The sequence below is a fragment of the Ascaphus truei genome, chromosome 1 (assembly GCF_040206685.1).
Source record: "Ascaphus truei isolate aAscTru1 chromosome 1, aAscTru1.hap1, whole genome shotgun sequence".
NCBI classification, from domain to species: Eukaryota; Metazoa; Chordata; class Amphibia; order Anura; family Ascaphidae; genus Ascaphus; species Ascaphus truei.
This window is the reverse complement of record NC_134483.1, coordinates 302,459,806-302,476,804: the sequence shown is the minus strand read 5'-3', so window position 1 is coordinate 302,476,804 and position 16,999 is coordinate 302,459,806. Positions and strand designations below refer to the sequence as shown.

General features: G+C 47.3%; 1 long non-coding RNA gene across 1 annotated transcript; it reads left to right on the top strand.

Annotated features, from left to right (window-relative positions):
- Window positions 1-6,057: 6,057 nt before the first annotated feature.
- LOC142470735 (uncharacterized) lies at window positions 6,058-15,585 on the top strand. The gene is made up of 3 exons (XR_012789319.1): window positions 6,058-6,169; window positions 13,807-14,476; window positions 14,797-15,585. It is a non-coding gene; the product is annotated as an uncharacterized LOC142470735 (long non-coding RNA).
- Window positions 15,586-16,999: the final 1,414 nt, after the last annotated feature.

The window sequence follows — 16,999 nt, the reverse complement described above, 5'->3', positions numbered from 1 at the left end:
ATTCGAGCAAATACCCGGTATGTACCTGGCAGATACCTGGAATGCGCCGCTCCTAACCTCTGACAAGCCCCGTTGCATTTGCCTTCCCAGCCTGGGTTCATGCCTGGCTGATGGGCGGCTGATCTGTTAAATGATAATGATTAGGATTTAATAGGCTGCAATGCTTCGCGTGTCTACCAGATGGCATAAATTCATGAATTGTAATGCAGTTTATATATATATACTGTGCAGTATTGCAGCCAGCGGGAATAAAATGCTTCAATCCCTGCTTGGAAAATAACTCAATGCACTCGGGCAGAAAACAGTCACAAACCTCAATACACCCGGGTATACCCGAATTCGTGGGACTAGCCAAGCTCGAATAAAGTGTGTCGCCAGTGTATGTCGGGTTTTTGGAACACGGACCGCTGTGGCGCACTTATGTCGGGACTCGCAGGACAATAAAACAATACCAGACACTGCGCATGTATTTTTTAATATGAAAAGCCTAAATTGATACATTATTGTAACTTCTTCAGTACCAAGGTCAATTTACAATGGGCCACTGTCACTGTGGTATTTTTTTCAAACACCTGCAAGTCGACACATTACTGAAGCGCATGCGCATTACAACTCATGAATATCTGCCATCTGGCGGATACGCGAAGAATTGAATTATTAAATCTGAACCATTATCAATAAAAACATCAATGAACACATCAACCTGCGGGTAACGCCGGAATGAATGTAACATGAATGCGGCATGAACGCGGTGAAGTGCGTGGCATTCGGATAAAATCCCTGAAAAAGATCGGAGAATAAAAGGGGCTGCGGCTGTAGTTGTAGGTTTTTGCCCAAGACCACTTTACAAATTGCACAAGCCCAGAACTACGCATAATGAATACCCATTCAGATGAAGCTCACTACAGGCGGTCCTCGCTTTTCCGACAGAATGCGTCCCACTAGCCGCCGTCGGTTAACGGACCGTCAGCTTGCGGGTCCCATGTTAATCGGTGACGGGGACCGGCAGACTGCATTATGCGACGTTGGATAAGGCATCCGTCGGAAACCAGGACGTTGGTAAAAGAGGACCACCTGCATTTTCCTTTTAAATCTTTCCACGCCTTTTAGGGGCGTCTCTGGCAGCAAATCTATATATATATATATAAAAGTGAAATCTGGTTTGTCTGTGGGTCTGCCACGCCTCTCACTCTCAGCCTCCCACTCTCATTGGCCTGCGGGGTGGGGTGACGTCACAGCCAGGGTTTCGCAGGCTATGGGACTCACACCACCCTCACACCGCGTGCACCTCTGAGAAGTGGCGACCCACACGCCTGCACCGCCGCACAATCCAACTGCCTCGCCTCACACCCTCCGCCCACCCGCCTCTTCTCCTCATTCCGCGGGCTCGCCGGGGACCGAGGTGAAGGGGGGGGGGGGGGGAACAAGTGCCGCACAACCACCTGGCCACTCTCCTCTTCTCCTCCTCACCCCGCGGGACCGGGGGTGGGGAACGACCGCCTGGGACAGAGGTGAGGGGGGGACAGAGGTCAGCGCGACAACAGCAGTGAGCCGCCGCTGCCAAGACACCCTCCTGCACACCCTCCTGCACGCGCCTCCAATGAGTCGCGCACAGCTACACGCCCGCCACAGGCCCTTAGCGCCGGGGACATAGGTGAGGGGGGGAACAAGCGCCACTAAGCCCACATCACTCACCACTGTTCTCCTCCACACCCGCGGGACCGAGGGGTGGGGGGGGAACACGACCGCCACTGACCGGGGTTAGGTGGCTGAACGGACACGCGTGCCGCCGGGAACATTTTCGGGACCAAGGTGAGGGGGGGGACAAGTGCCGGGAACGGAGTGCCGCACCCGCCCACTCTGCTTTTCTCCCGCGGACCACCCACTCCCTAACTCCCATCGCCACCCACCCACTGCCTCCCACTCACTCACCCACTGCCTTCGTCCCACCCACTCACCGCCTCCCACCCACCGACTCCCACCCACCCACTCACCGCCTCCCACCCACCCACTCACCGCCTCCCACCCACTCACCGCCTCCCACCCACTCACCGCCTCCCACCCACTCACCGCCTCCCACCCACCCAGTCACTGCCTCCCTCCCACCCAGTCACTCCCACCCACCTAGTCACTGCCTCGCACCCACCGCCTCCCAGCCACCCAGTCGGAAAATTAAATCCCGGGCAACGCCGGGTATATCAGCTAGTGGTTTCATAAAAATAGATTAATTCTTGTAATAATAAAACATATAGCCATTAAACAACATAGATTTAAGACAATTACACATCATTCTACTCCATACCCTCCAATTGTACCTTTTAGCAGGTACACTACACTTTTGAGTTATGTAAGACCAGGTTTACCTATTAATCCTTTGAGTGCCAGAGGGGCTACAGTCCGGAAAAAGAGTTCTCTTCCATTTCCCTATATTTCAGATCGCGTCCTGAGCTCCATGAGAACACAAGACACGATCAAAGCTGGGAATATAAGCACTCTTTGGTCAAGACATAGCCACTACGTCATGGGAAACCCAGAGTGCCAGATCCCATGGCGTAGTGACTACTTCTTCGGGCACCCAAAGCAGTGGTGGGATTCAGCCGGTTTGCGCCGGTTCATGCGAACCTGTTCTTAGGATTTCTGAACCGGTGCTTAAAAGGCAGCGGCGAGAGATGGTATGCGGCAGCGGGCTTAATGTATTATCCGGTAATAGAATTACTTGAGTGAGAGTCAGAGCAGGACTGCAGGGGAGGTGCAGCATCTAGCAGTCTGACCCGGAACTTTCTGTCTGCTGCTATAGAGCGCTCCTCACCACATGCAGTTCTCTCCTGCTCTGACTCAAGATATTCTACTACAGTACTAGCTAATTCTTTAAGCCGGGGGAGCCCTCCCCGTGACTGTGTCCTCCCAGGTAGGCATGGAGTAGGACTGGGAGAGATGTGAGGGAGGCTGGGAGAGACGTGGGGGGGGGGCAGCATAAGATGTTAGGGGGGCAGCGTAAGATGTTAGGGGGGCTGGGAGAACCGTGTGGGGGGCCTGTGAGAGCTGTGAGGGGGGCTGGGGGAGACGTGATTGGGGCTGGGAGAGATGTGAGGGGGTTGGGAGATATATGAGGGGGCTGGGAGAGATGTGAGGGGGGCTGGGAGATATATGAGGGGGGCTGTGAGAGATGTGAAAGGGTCTGGGGGAGATTTGAGGGTCTGCGGGAGATGTGAGGGGGGCTCTGGTCTCTTCCCTCCCCTCCCCCTGTGCAGTCCTGTTCAACGGAATAAAACGTTAAAAAAAAACCACAAAACACCCCCCCCCCCCCCCGATGAGAGAGAGCCTGTTGCTAAAAAAAAAACGAATCCCACCACTGACCCAAAAGGTAAGCTGCATAGGTTAAGGGACTTCCATAGGACTTGCTTAGTAGTGCCTCCCTACAGTACTGTACAAGTAGAGGAACTACAATAGAACGTATTTTTTATGTACAAAAATGTTGGCGGGTCTATCTATGAAGTTTCAGTTACATCCAGCTTTTATTCCCATCATCAATGGCTTCCTACACCTCCATTTATTTATACAAATCTACTATATATTTCTGAAAGCACTGTATGTCTGCATCACTAGCAGCAATCTCATTGGTCCCTTAGCCCGCCCGCCCCCGCACACCTCTCATTGGGCTCACACACTCACACCACCCCCTTGGCCCGCCTCCCACACCTCTCATTGGCCTGAGGCAGAGTGAAGGGCCAAAGGTCCAAAAAAAAAAACACACACACACACACATCTCTGTCCTCTCCCCCCCCATCACACTCACCTCCCCCCCTCCCCGGTGCTCACCTCCCTCCTGCTCCACTCCCTCCCCGGCGGGGGGACACGCGCCCACCTAAGACGCGCCCGGAAGCCGCTCCACTCCCGCACTCACCTCCCTCCCGCTCCACTCCCTCTACACACCACTCCACTCCCGCTACACACCACTCCCTCCCACTCCCGCACTCACCTCCCGCCCGCTACACACCACTCCCTCCCGCTACACACCACTCCCTCCCGCTCCACTCCCGCACTCACCTCCCTCCCGCTCCACTCACCTCCCTCCCGCTACACACCACTCCCTCCCGCTACCCACCACTCCCTCCCGCTCCATTCCCTCCCCGGCGGGGGAACAGGCAGGCTGCCACGCGGCGAATAAGATGGCGGACCCCCTTCCTCCCTCGCGCTCCATTCCCTCCCGCTCCACTCCCTCCCGCTCCACTCACCTCCCTCCCGCTCCATTCCATCCCGCTCCATTCCCTCCCGCTCCATTCCCTCCCGCTCCACTGACCTCCCTCCCGCTCCACTCACCTCCCTCCCGCTACACACCACTCCCTCCCGCTCCACTCACCTCTCTCCCGCTACACACCACTCCCTCCCGCTCCACTCCCTCCCCGGCGGGGGAACAGGCTGCCACGCGGCGCGTAAGTTTGGTGGACCCCCTTCCTCCCTCGCGGCGCCGAGTGAGAAGATGGCGGCGGCCGGAAGTACAGGTAGGTGTTGCGTGTGTCGCTCCCCCACCTCCCTCCCACCTGCGGCGCCGCACGGAACTGAGAAAGGGCGCATCACGGGACTGAGACGTGTGTGTGTGTGTGTGTGTGTGTGTGTGTGTGTGACTGAGTGTGTGCGACACTGCCCCCCCTACTGTCCACTGCCCCCCCCTCCTGTCCACCCCTCCTGTCCACTGCCCCCCCTCCTGTCCTCCCCTCCTGTCCACTGCCCCCCCCTCCTGTTCACTGCCCCCCCTCCTGTCCACAGCCCCCCCCTCCTGTCCACAGCCCCCCCTTCCTGTCCACTGCCCCCCCCTCCTGTCCACTGCCCCTCCCCTCCTGTCCACTGCCCCCCCTCCTGTCCACTGCCCCCCCTCCTGTGCACAGCCCCCCCTCCTGTCCACAGCCCCCCCTTCCTGTCCACTGCCCTCCCCCTCCTGTCCACTGCCCCTCCCCTCCTGTCCACTGCCCCCCCCCCTCCTGTCCACTGCCCCCCTCCTGTCCTCTGCCCCCCCCCTCCTGTCCACTGCCCCCCCCTCCTGTCCTCTGCCCCCCCCTCCTGTCCACTGCCCCCCCCTCCTGTCCACTGCCCCCCCTTCCTGTCCACTGCCCCCCCCTCCTGTCCACCCCTCCTGTCCACTGCCCCCCTCCTGTCCACTGCCCCCCCCTCCTGTCCACAGCCCCCCCCTCCTGTCCACAGCCCCCCCTTCCTGTCCACTGCCCCCCCCTCCTGTTCACTGCCCCTCCCCTCCTGTCCACTGCCCCCCCTCCTGTCCACTGCCCCCCCTCCTGTCCACAGCCCCCCCTCCTGTCCACAGCCCCCCCTTCCTGTCCACTGCCCTCCCCCTCCTGTCCACTGCCCCTCCCCTCCTGTCCACTGCCCCCCCCTCCTGTCCACTGCCCCCCCTCCTGTCCTCTGCCCCCCCCCTCCTGTTCACTGCCCCCCCCTCCTGTCCACTGCCCCCCCCTCCATGCTGAAAATGAACAGTTTGGCTGTCCAAGCTTCTTCTACAGCATTCTGGAAAGTGAAAGATACTGCTGCAAACTTTACTGCGTATTACAAAAAGTATCAATGAGTGTGAACTGTTTGCAGCTGTCATATTGCCTATAGTCTAGGTTTAGGAGCCTAATCAAACCTATTCCTATTCTTCTGGATCCCGTTACCAAGATGGTTTAATGATTTATTTGTAGTAAGATAAATAAATAAATACAGCTATCTTTTATATACTGTCCTATTATCTACTTATATCACAGCCTCTACCTCTGTCGCAGCTCACAGCCTTCATTGTCTATGCACTTAGAATTTCCAGTTTTAGTCCTTTTTACTAACTAATACTGTACTTCACTTTCTAAATGTGTTGTCTTCTCAGCATGTGTACGGTTTGCTACTTATATCTGAAGAAAAGATATTGAACTTGTCTTAATTACTTGATTTGTAGTTACAAAATAGAGCTCATTACTGTAACTTGTAGGCATGTAGAACAGAGTTCATGATGGAATAAAAAAAAGAAACTTAAAATGTTTATTTTTCATTTTTTTTTTATTGAAGATATAAGGAACCATCCAGATTTCTTTCCAATGACTGCTTGGGAACAACACGGCCTGTAATGTCTCCAGGCTCGTCAGATTATACACTGGATATACGAATGCCAGGGGTAACACCAGCAGAGGTGAGGAGTAATTGTTGTTCATATAGTGCTATGATATTGGGGGATAGAGAACACCTGTGAAACAATGAAGGAAAGAGAACACCTGTGAAACAATGAACGGGATAAGGTCTCCGGTATGGTTAGCACAAAAATAAATGTAGATTTACAACTTTGGTAAGGATGGGCGCAATTACTTCTACAGTATTACTTTCTTACCACTTCATTGCAGCAGTTTTCTATCAGTGTGTTAACATTTTTGTCAGAAATGACTAACAAATACAATATGTATTCACAAAGAGAAATTATTGTTGAAAAATAATCAGACATTTTTTGTATCATGTGCTTTTCACAACTGTATTGTATAGTCTACAAAGGTATAGTTCAATTTCTTGCAATTTTTTTGTTGCAATGGAGCAATCCATGCAATATCCTGTGTTAAAAAATAAAAAAAAACATTTCTTTAGTATTAAATTATGCTTACTAAAAAACTATTTTTGAATTCACTTGTTAATGCCATTTTTAGTGAGTTTTAATATAATGAGCATCCTTTGATTTCTATAGCGGGTTTTAGCACACATCCCCAGCAGTGCAAGATTTTTTTGTAACACTTTCCTGTGTGTGATCATTTGTTACCAATATCACCAGCAGTTTGAGCTGTAAACTGTAACAATAGATAATGTTATCTTGGTAATAAAAGGATACATTGTAGCTGCTGAGTTACACGGACTGAAGGATTGATTGAAACTGAAAGGCAGCTGTTTAGTGAACCCTGGGAAGCAGGATTTTGCTGATCAATCATGGGAGAACCAATCAATCATTCATTTAGGTAATTTGTTTTCAATAAAGGTAATGAAAGTGTCCATATATTTATTTATTTAAAGTACTGTTTGGATTGCCTCTTTAAATCTTAATCATGTAATCATTCATTTAGATGATTTCTTGCCTTACAGGAATCCTTGTTTTTAATTGTTGTGCCCAGCCTTTTAGAAGCACTAATGTTCCATTTTCAGTCTGTTTTCCTGTTATACGTCTGAATTAAATTAGCTCTAAATAACTAGCCTCTCATTACCCCTTCTGCAATAATATATTCAGTAGGAAAGTTTCGAGCACTACATTTCATGGTGAATTGTTTTTCAGACTGCTCGGCGGGAAGTAAAAGCAGCAAGATGTGAAATCTTATATGGATTTTTAAAATAAATCAGTTCTAATAATATTTTTCAATTCTTAATACCATTTTTAATGAGTTTTTAACACATCCTTTGATTTTCTATAGCGAGTTTAGCTCACCTCCCAAGCAGTGCAAGATTTGTGATAATTTGTTGCCAATGTTCCCAGCAGTTGGATCTGTAAATTGTAACAATAGATAATGTTACCTTGGTAATATAAGGATACATTGTAGCTGCTGAGTTACACTGACTGAAGCAGCCATTATGTTGGCCAAAAAATCCAGGATTTTATAACAGGTGCACCAAACAATTGCCAGCGTAGAATGTAGAATTATACATTGTCACAGGCTTTACATATACAAATAAGAAGAAAACAAATGTGTGTGTGTGTGTGTGTGTGTGTGTGTGTGTGTCAATAAGAGATGGTCCTTTCCCTCTGAAGGGATGCAGAGGCTGAGATGGAGAAGCCTGTTGTTATGCTGCAGTAGGTGATGATGACTCATTGTTGCAGATGGAATTTTTTTTTCCTATTGAGAAAATAATAGGGGTTTCCATTAATGTGGAAAGAAATCTGGAGGCGTGTAAGTTTCCTTATAGACCTTCAGCTATCGCACAACGAAATAAGTGCAAGACCATAGTAGGCTGCACATAGTAGCATATTAATTGGATCAAACAACCCCCTCTGTGCAGCAGTGGCACATGATGAACAAGTTTCTCTTCTAGAAGTTATACAGAAGCTGATAGCAAGTTATCTCCAATATTGTTAGTCTGCAGGCACGTTTAGCTCATTAATGCTTCTTGGATGATACCTCACTTGGCCAGCAGCATTTTGTTCTTTAGGTTATTGTTATTGAACCAACACCGTACATTTTTGATTAGCTCTGATTCACTAGTAATGTAGATGGTCACAATGGGGTTTTTTTTTTTTATAACTTTAAAAAAAAAATATATATATAATGTTGCCATGACCTATTTAAGTTAAGGTGTATGATTTCTCTTTCTGTTTTTAATTAGATGAAAATCTTGGACAGGTTATCTAATTAGATTACTAATTCTTCTATAAGTGCATGCATTTTCAGCAATCATATAATTCGTTGTTACCTAGCTTCCTTCTACTAGTGTGTGCAAGATTATTTCAGCATTTAATTCTTCAGAACCCTCTCTAGCGTGTGTGTGTGTGTGTGTGTAGTGTTGTGGTATGGCCTAAATCACAGTATGAACGCGAAGCCTTCAAACAGTTAAGGGACCGAACTTGCTATAAGGAATTGGCTGCTGATCTGACAAACAAGTTCAAAATTGAACTTGACACAATTCTCAGTGAAGCATGTGCCTTGGGTACAATAACATCGAAAAATAGAGACAGTCTGGTCACGAAACATCCGACGACTGCTACATTCTATTTATTACCCAAGATACATAAAAGCTTAACTAATCCACCAGGAAGGCCAATAGTGGCCGGTATCGGTAGCTTACGTGAACCTATTACAGTAGTAAATTCCTGGACCCCTATTTATGTCCAGCGGTTGAAGCATTGCCATTGTATCTCCGTGACACCATGGATGTCCTATCCAGACTCGATGGTGTCACGGTGGATGCAAATACAATCATTGCCACATGTGACGTGGAAGCTCTGTACATGTCTATAAGCCACAAAGACGGTTTATCTGCTGCTGAGTTCTTCCTTAGAATGTCACAATTCAGCCCTAATCTCATTGATTTACTCCTACAACTTTTGTCCTTTATTTTACACCATAACTTTTTTGTTTTTAAGAATCGTTTTTATCTGCAGACAAGAGGGACAGTGATGGGGGCCACTTGTGCCCCCTCGTATGCAAATTTATTTTTGGGCTGGTGGGAAAGGGAAGTGGTGTTTTGTGAGGATAATATCCATTTGACCTCGCATGTTCTGTTGTGGTTGAGATACATCGATGACATTCTTATCCTATGGCAGGGCACTGCCGCTGAGTTTAGGAGTTTCATTGATGTGCTCAACCACAATGAACACAATATTCGACTTACCTACAGATGTAGCCCCACATCGATTGCTTTTTTGGATCTTCAGATCTCTATTGATGCCAGTGGCAATGTGGGGACTGATATCTTCAGGAAGTCGACTTCTACTAATTCTATTTTACACGCTCCTAGCTTCCACTAGCAGCATCAGATTAAGGGCATTCCTCGTAGTGAATTTATTAGGTTAAAACGCAATTGTTCTACAGAGGAATGTTTTGTACATAGGGCAGCTGAGATGAAAAAGAGGTTCAAATCTAGAGGATATAGTAGAAAAAATTTCCATGAAGGGTACCAAGACAGTGTAATAAATGAACGTACAACATTGTTACATCCAAAAAAGAAAACGACAGATTCCAAAATTCGCTTTATTGGACCTTACAATGACAGATGGGGAGAACTTAAATCCATTCTCCAAAAACACTGGCCTGTTTTATGTACCGATGAGTAACTTAGGGATACACTAGGTGACAGGGTTAATTTAACAAGTCGCCGTTCACCTAACTTACAAGACCGTCTGGTACATAGCCATTACACTCCCCACACCAGTGAGACTTTCCTTATCATTAGGAAAAAAGGCTTCTCGAAATGCAGTAATTGTTCGGCCTGTAGATGTATGACACAGACTGACAGATTTTCCAATAGTGACAACACTAAAACCTACAATATTGGCTATACTTTAAATTGTAAATCTAAAGGAGTCATTTACTGTCTCACCTGTCCCTGTAAACTTAAATATATAGGTATGACCAGTGCTCGACAAATCCGGTCGCCCGCTCGCCAGGAGTGATTTGATTTGGCCCGGTGGCGACCCGTAATGGCCGCCCCTGCAACGCATGCGGTCTTCTTTCAATTTCCCCTGCTCAAGGCTAGAAAAAAAAAATCCCCTTCTCTGATTGGCCTGACTCGAGTTGGCCCGCTGCCAATACTTTTTTTTTATTTGGGGGGGGGAGGCTTGCTCTATATGAGCAGGAGCAGTGACGTCCGCCATCCTTTCCAGGCCTGTTTATAGAGGAAGTAAGTGCTCCCCCTGCCTCATGCATTACCATCTCCACAGCCCTCCCGACCCCCCCCCCTCCCTCCTTGTGTCCAATGGATGCTGTGTCTGTGTGTGTGCTATGCTGGGTCTGTGTGTCATGGTGTGTGTGTGTGTGTGTGTGTGTGTGTGTGTGTGTGTGTGTGTGTGTGTGTGTGTGTGTGTGTGTGTGTGTGTGTGTGTGTGTGTGTGTGTACTATGCTGGGTCTGTGTGCTGAGCGCCTGGGATGGCTGGTTTGCTCTATATGAGCAGGAGCAGTGACGTCCTCAATCCTTTCCAGGGCTGTTTATAGAGGAAGTAAGTGCTCCCCCTGTCTCATGCATTACCATCTCCACAGCCCGCCCGACCCCCCCCCTTGTGTCCAACGAATGCTGTGTCTGTCTGTCTTTGTGTGTGTGACATGCTGGTTGTGTGTGTGACATGCTGGGTGTGTGTGTGTGTGTGTGTGACATGCTGGGTGTGTGTGTGACATGCTGGGTGTGTGGGTGTGTGTGTGCATGCGAGTGTGTGTATGAGTGTGTATGTATGAGAGAGAGCGTGTGTGTGTGTGTGTGAGTGTGTGACATGCTGGATGTGTGTATGTGTGACATGCTGGATGTGTGTGTGTTTGTGACATGCTGGATGTGTGTGTGTGTGTGTGTGACATGCTGGATGTGTGTGTGACATGGTGTGTGTGTGTGTGTGTGTGTGTGTGTGTGTGTGTGTGTGTGTGTGTGTGTGTGTGTGTGTGTGTGTGTGTGTGTCCTATGCTGGGTCTGTGTGCTGAGCGCCTGGGATGGCTGGTTTGCTCTATATGAGCAGGAGCAGTGACGTCCTCAATCCTTTCCAGAGCTGTTTATAGAGGAAGTAAGTGCTCCCCCTGTCTCATGCATTACCATCTCCACAGCCCGCCCGACCCCCCCTTGTGTCCAGCGAATGCTGTGTCTGTCTGTCTTTGTGTGTGTGACATGCTGGATGTGTGTCTGTGTGTGTGTGACATGCTGGATGTGTGTCTGTGAGTGTGTGACATGGTGTGTGTGTGTGTGTGTGTGTGTGTGTGTGTGTGTGTGTGTGTGTGTGTGTGTGTGTGTGTGTGTGTGTGTGTGTGTGTGTGTGTGTGTGTGTGTCATGCTGGATGTGTGTGTGTGACATGCTGGGTGTGTGTGTGTGACATGTTGGGTGTGTGTGTGTGTGTGTGTGTGTGTGCATGCATGGGAGTGTGTGTATGAGTGTGTATGTATGAGAGAGAGAGCGTGTGTGTGTGTGAGTGTGTGACATGCTGGATGTGTGTATGTGTGACATGCTGGATGTGTGTGTGTGTGTGTGTGTGTGTGTGTGTGTGTGTGTGTGTGTGTGTGTGTGTGTGTGTGTGTGTGTGTGTGTGTGTGTGTGTGTGTGTCTCTGTGACTGAGTGTGTGTGTGTGTGTGTGTGTGTGTGTGTGTGTGTGTGTGTGTGTGTGTCATGCTGGATGTGTGTGTGTGCATGCATGGGAGTGTGTGTATGAGTGTGTATGTATGAGAGAGAGAGCGTGTGTGTGTGTGTGTGTATGTGTGACATGCTGGATGTGTGTGTGTGTGTTTGTGACATGCTGGATGTGTGTGTGACATGCTGGATGGTGTGTGTGTGTGTGTGTGTGTGTGTGTGTGTGTGTGTGTGTGTGTGTGTGTGTGTGTGTGTGTGTGTGTGTGTGTGTGTGTGTGTGTGTGTGTGTGTGTGTGTGTGTGTGTGTGACATGCTGTGTGTGTGTGTGTGACATGCTGTGTGTGTGTGTGTGTGTGTGTGTGTGTGTGTGTGTGTGTGTGTGTGTGTGTGTGTGTGTGTGTGTGTGTGTGTGTGTGTGTGTGTGTGTGTGTGTGTGTGTGTGTGTGTGTGTGTGTGTGTGACATGCTGGGTGTGTGGGTGTGTGTGCATGTATGGGAGTGTGTGTGTGTGTGTGTGTGTGTAGGATACCAGAAGTGTCACCCCACCCCATCAACCCACCCAATCACCTTGTCACCCCACCCCAATACCCCATCACCCAATCACCCCGTCCCCCCCACCCAATTACCCTGTCACCCCACCCACCCAATCACCCCCCCAATCACCCCTTGTCTCTCACCCTGTCTCTCGCCCTCTCTCTCTCTGTCTCTCACCCTCTCTGTCTCTGATCCTCTCTCTCTCTATCTGTCTCTGACCCTCTCTCTCTATCTGTCTCTGATCCTCTCTCTCTCTATCTGTCTCTGACCGTCTCTCTCTATCTGTCTCTGACCCTCTCTCTCTGTCTGTCTCTGACCCTCTCTCTGTCTGTCTGACCCTCTCTCTCTCTCTGACCCTCTCTCTCTCACTCTGACTCTGACTCTCTCTTTGAATCTCTCTCTGACTGTCTCTCTCTCCTCTCTCTCTGACTCTTGCACTCTCTCTCTCTTTGACTCTCTCTCTCCCTCTCTCTGTGTCTCACTCTGTCTCTCACCCACACTCTATGTCTGTCTCACACTCTGTTTCTGGATCTCTTATTTACCCTATATATCTTAACTGCCCTATACTACACCGAAATAACCTATACTGCTTTATTCCAGATCTGACTCAAGCTTCACACGGAAGACATCGGAATCTCCCCATACCAAGAAGACAGGTAAGAAACACCACCTCTCCAATGTATAACATTGAGGGAATGAGGGTACCTGGACATTGAGGGACTGCGGATCAGGTAATATCCCAGGCGGGATAGCTGCTTTAGATATTGTGAAGCGGCGACGTCCAGACACTGGTTAAGGGGTTCAGGAAACTAGTCATTTACATCTGGCTTTTATTTCTAGATCCGACATACACAATAAATACATTTATGTCAAAAACGAATGTTGTTCTTTGGGTGATTTGTCAAGCACTGGGTATGACGACCCGCGAACTTCGGTTCAGAATTTTAGAACATTCTAGGAATATTAGATCAGCCCAGCGGGATTTGGATGCCTTTAAAAAAATTACTTCAGTAGCAAGGCATTTTTTACAGTGCCATGCTGCTGATAGTACATTTATTTCAGCTTTTGCTCTTGATAGGGTGTCACTGGGTATTAGAGGTGGGGACTTGGAAAAAGCCCTTCTTAAAAAAGAATGTCGTTGGATTGTTCTACTAAATACTATGCAACCCAGGGGAATGAATGACTCTCTGGGCTTTGCTATGTTTTTATAACTTTACTTAGTGATTTGTACCATATAGCTTAGTGTAACTGTGAGACATAGCAACTTACACATTTGTTGCTATTACAAGTACATCCCACTGTATTCTCTCTGCCCCTGCCTTTATACTATACTTCCCTTCTTTCTGTTTTACTATTTATTCTCTTAACAATTGGCTATTTTTTAGATGCTCAATATGTTCTTCTGTTTGTATCTGCTACCCTTTTATACATGCCTTATATTTTGTTAGGCAGAACCATCTATGTGTAGTCTAACATCTTTGTGCTTTTATCTTTGAATTTCATGATACAGATCAGAATTTAATGAATCCTGCCTCTATCTGTTTTCAATGTTTGGATGACTTCACTAAGACTCCTGCACTCAGACGCTTCAATCTGCAGCATATGCCCATGTGCAGCTGAGTTGCTATGTGATCAGCTGGGATTGCAGTATCCAAGGATGCCACAGCTCTGAATGCCTTACCTTACAGCACCTGTGCAGACGACGACGCCCCCCAGTAACATCATCGTTACTGATCACCAACAGGAAAGGGCGTCGCTGATACTCATTGAACACAGTATATAGCTTAGCAAGCCTCCACTACTCTTTTACCACTCCGGGAAGAAGGCCCCCTTGGCTGAAACGCGTTGAGTGTCCACTCTAGGCAGCTATTCATTATTTTGTTGGTGTGACTCTTGGTGCTTATCCTGTGGACTTAGTTAGTTACTCCCTCCCTCCACCCACCAGCGCTGTGTTTCTGCTCTCCTCCGCTGGCAACCTGCTTCGCTGCGATCCTCTGCAAGTGGAAGAGGAGCTTAGTACAGTGCATGTGAGCTGAACAACCGCTGTGTCCATCTGGTGTTGGAGAGGTGACCCGAGCCGCTGACGTCATCAATCGGCATGTGACTGTGTGTGTCTCCTACCTGGCTGGATACAAGTTGCGGACGGCATCCGTAAGCGGCACCCCTTGCCCTTACATATTGTAAGTGTGAGTAGTGCGGCTTTTTTTTTTTGTTATTAAAGTGTACATGCGTAGTACACTAGGCTGTTTTTATTTCTTTGCAATATTGGCTGTTGCGGTGTATGCTGCTCCCGTGAGGGCGCCTTCCAGTGTTAAGAGATTCATCTTGTGAACCACGTGGGGTCCGTGGATATCGAGGTGGAGAAGGAGTCTGAAACAGATTCTCTCCCCTGAATCAACAAGAATATATCTTGCAAGTGGGGATTTTCCCTTTTCTTGGTTAGGGCTTTGTGGTCTTCAATACTGCGCAATGGTGTGTCTTTGTTCATTTGTAATTACAGAAACCACCTAGAATCGAGTTTTTGAGGACTATTTATTCCAATCAGAACTCCCGTTGGTGCAATTATTCATCTACCAGGACTATTATTCCATCCAGGACTGTCCTTGGGATATGGTATTGTGGTCATCAACCTTCTAGCGCCGGGGACACTGCTTTTGTATACAGTATGTATTTTGTTAACTAGATTTGGAACTGTCTATTGTTTGTTGTCCCCTTGGCTGCAATTGTATTTGCACTTATCATTAATTTGTCTTAGTGTATTCACATTATTCCACATATTATTTATTGGATCAAGCGCTGATAGAGAGTTTTTTTTTAGTTAGTTGTAGTTTATCCTGTGGACTGTATGACTTATTTTCACACATCCTGGAGTTTAACTCCGTGGGACTGACTCCATCATCACTATATGGCTGAGTATCATTTTCTCTGCTATCTGGAGTCATTATATCCTATGGAACCCTTACTCTAGGTTGTTTCATATGTGCAACCAGCACTGGGTTTTTGTGATTATACAGCCATGTGTCTTACTTGCTTTTGTGCAGCCACCACAGGCATTGTATGCATCTTTTTTTTATTTTGATATTTTGTATTGCTGTTCAGGGTTTGAGTCTTTGTTTCATTTTGTCTCCCATGTGCTTCCCCCTTGGTCTTTACCAGGTTTTTTTTTTTTTTTAAATATTCAGCTTTCTTTGTGTCGCTTTATATACTGTAGTTATCAGGCTCATTGTGCAGACACATTTTTTGCTTTTGATTTATTTTTCAGCATTATTGATTTTTGTAAATTTTAGTCAGTCACAGTCTTTTTGTATTTTTTGCTGCCCTTAGTGTGCATATGTTTTTAAATCCCATTTACTCTAGGCTTACTTGGTTTATTTTTTAATTCCAAGATAGTCAATATTACTTATTGGGTCTGGTTTTTCCACATATATATGTAGTGTGTCGACATTCTTTTTGTGTGTTTGATAGATATATATAGATATATATATATACACAAATGTAAATAAAACTGTATGCTCATCTGCATGTCTTAGGCAGGTCTGCAACCCCGCCTTTCACCATTATCACCCAGCACACAGCACTTCCACTGCAGCAAGGGATTCTGGGAAGTGACATGCAAATGAGCACACAGTGCCACTTTTTGCTTCAAAAACCATTTTTAACATGGTTCCATATACTGTAGGCTTAAGCTTGCTGCATGGTCACAGCTTTGAGCACAGCCAGGGTTAAGATGCATAGCCAGAAAACCCACCCACAGACAGCTGTTTCGACCTTAATGGGTCTCATCAGTGTGGGGTTGGTAACTGGCTATGCAAAGAAGCTAAAGGATGGGGTTTACCATACTGAGTTAAGTTATGGTGACTAAAAAAAGTGACAAAAACCCTCCACAGCAAAGCAAATATGCAAATGTAAATACAACTGTATGCTCATCTACATGTCTTAGGCAGGTCTGCAACCCCGCCTTTCACCATAATGGTGAAAGGCGGGGTTGCAGACCTGCCTAAGACATGCAGATGAGCATACAGTTGTATGCATATTTGCTTTGCTGTGGAGGGTTTTTGTCACTTTTTTTACTCACCATAACTTAACTCAGTATATATATATATATATATATATATATATATATATATATATATATATATATATATATATATATATATATATATATATATATATATATATATATATATATATATATATATGGTGAATAAGGGGTCACTATATATAGTATAGGGTGAATAAGGGGTCACGTCTACACTATTAACAAGAATACAATGTATAAATATATTTATATCTATATATAGATATAAATATATTTATACATTGTATTCTTGTTAATAGTGTAGACGTGACCCCTTATTCACCCTGAAAGAGCATGAGGTTGCGCCTGCACAGAGGGAGTTGCAAAGCCCGCGAAGGAGAGTGCTAATTGGTGAGAGGTAGCAGACCTTTGTCCCAGCAGACGCGCGGGGAGGGTCAGGTGAGAGACTTGAGCCAATGGGCTGCGGAGGTGGAGTAGATATAGGGAGGTGGTTGCACACACGTGGAGGAGAGCTGGTTGGAGAGGAGATGGAGTGTCTGTGTAGGGGAGGTTGATCCACCCCGGCGGAGGCCATGTGCCCCAGGCCCAGTTAGCCCTGAGTCACGGTAGAGACAAGCTGAGCTAGGGATCGCCCTAGTGAGGTTCCTGTTCCCGTAGTATCTTT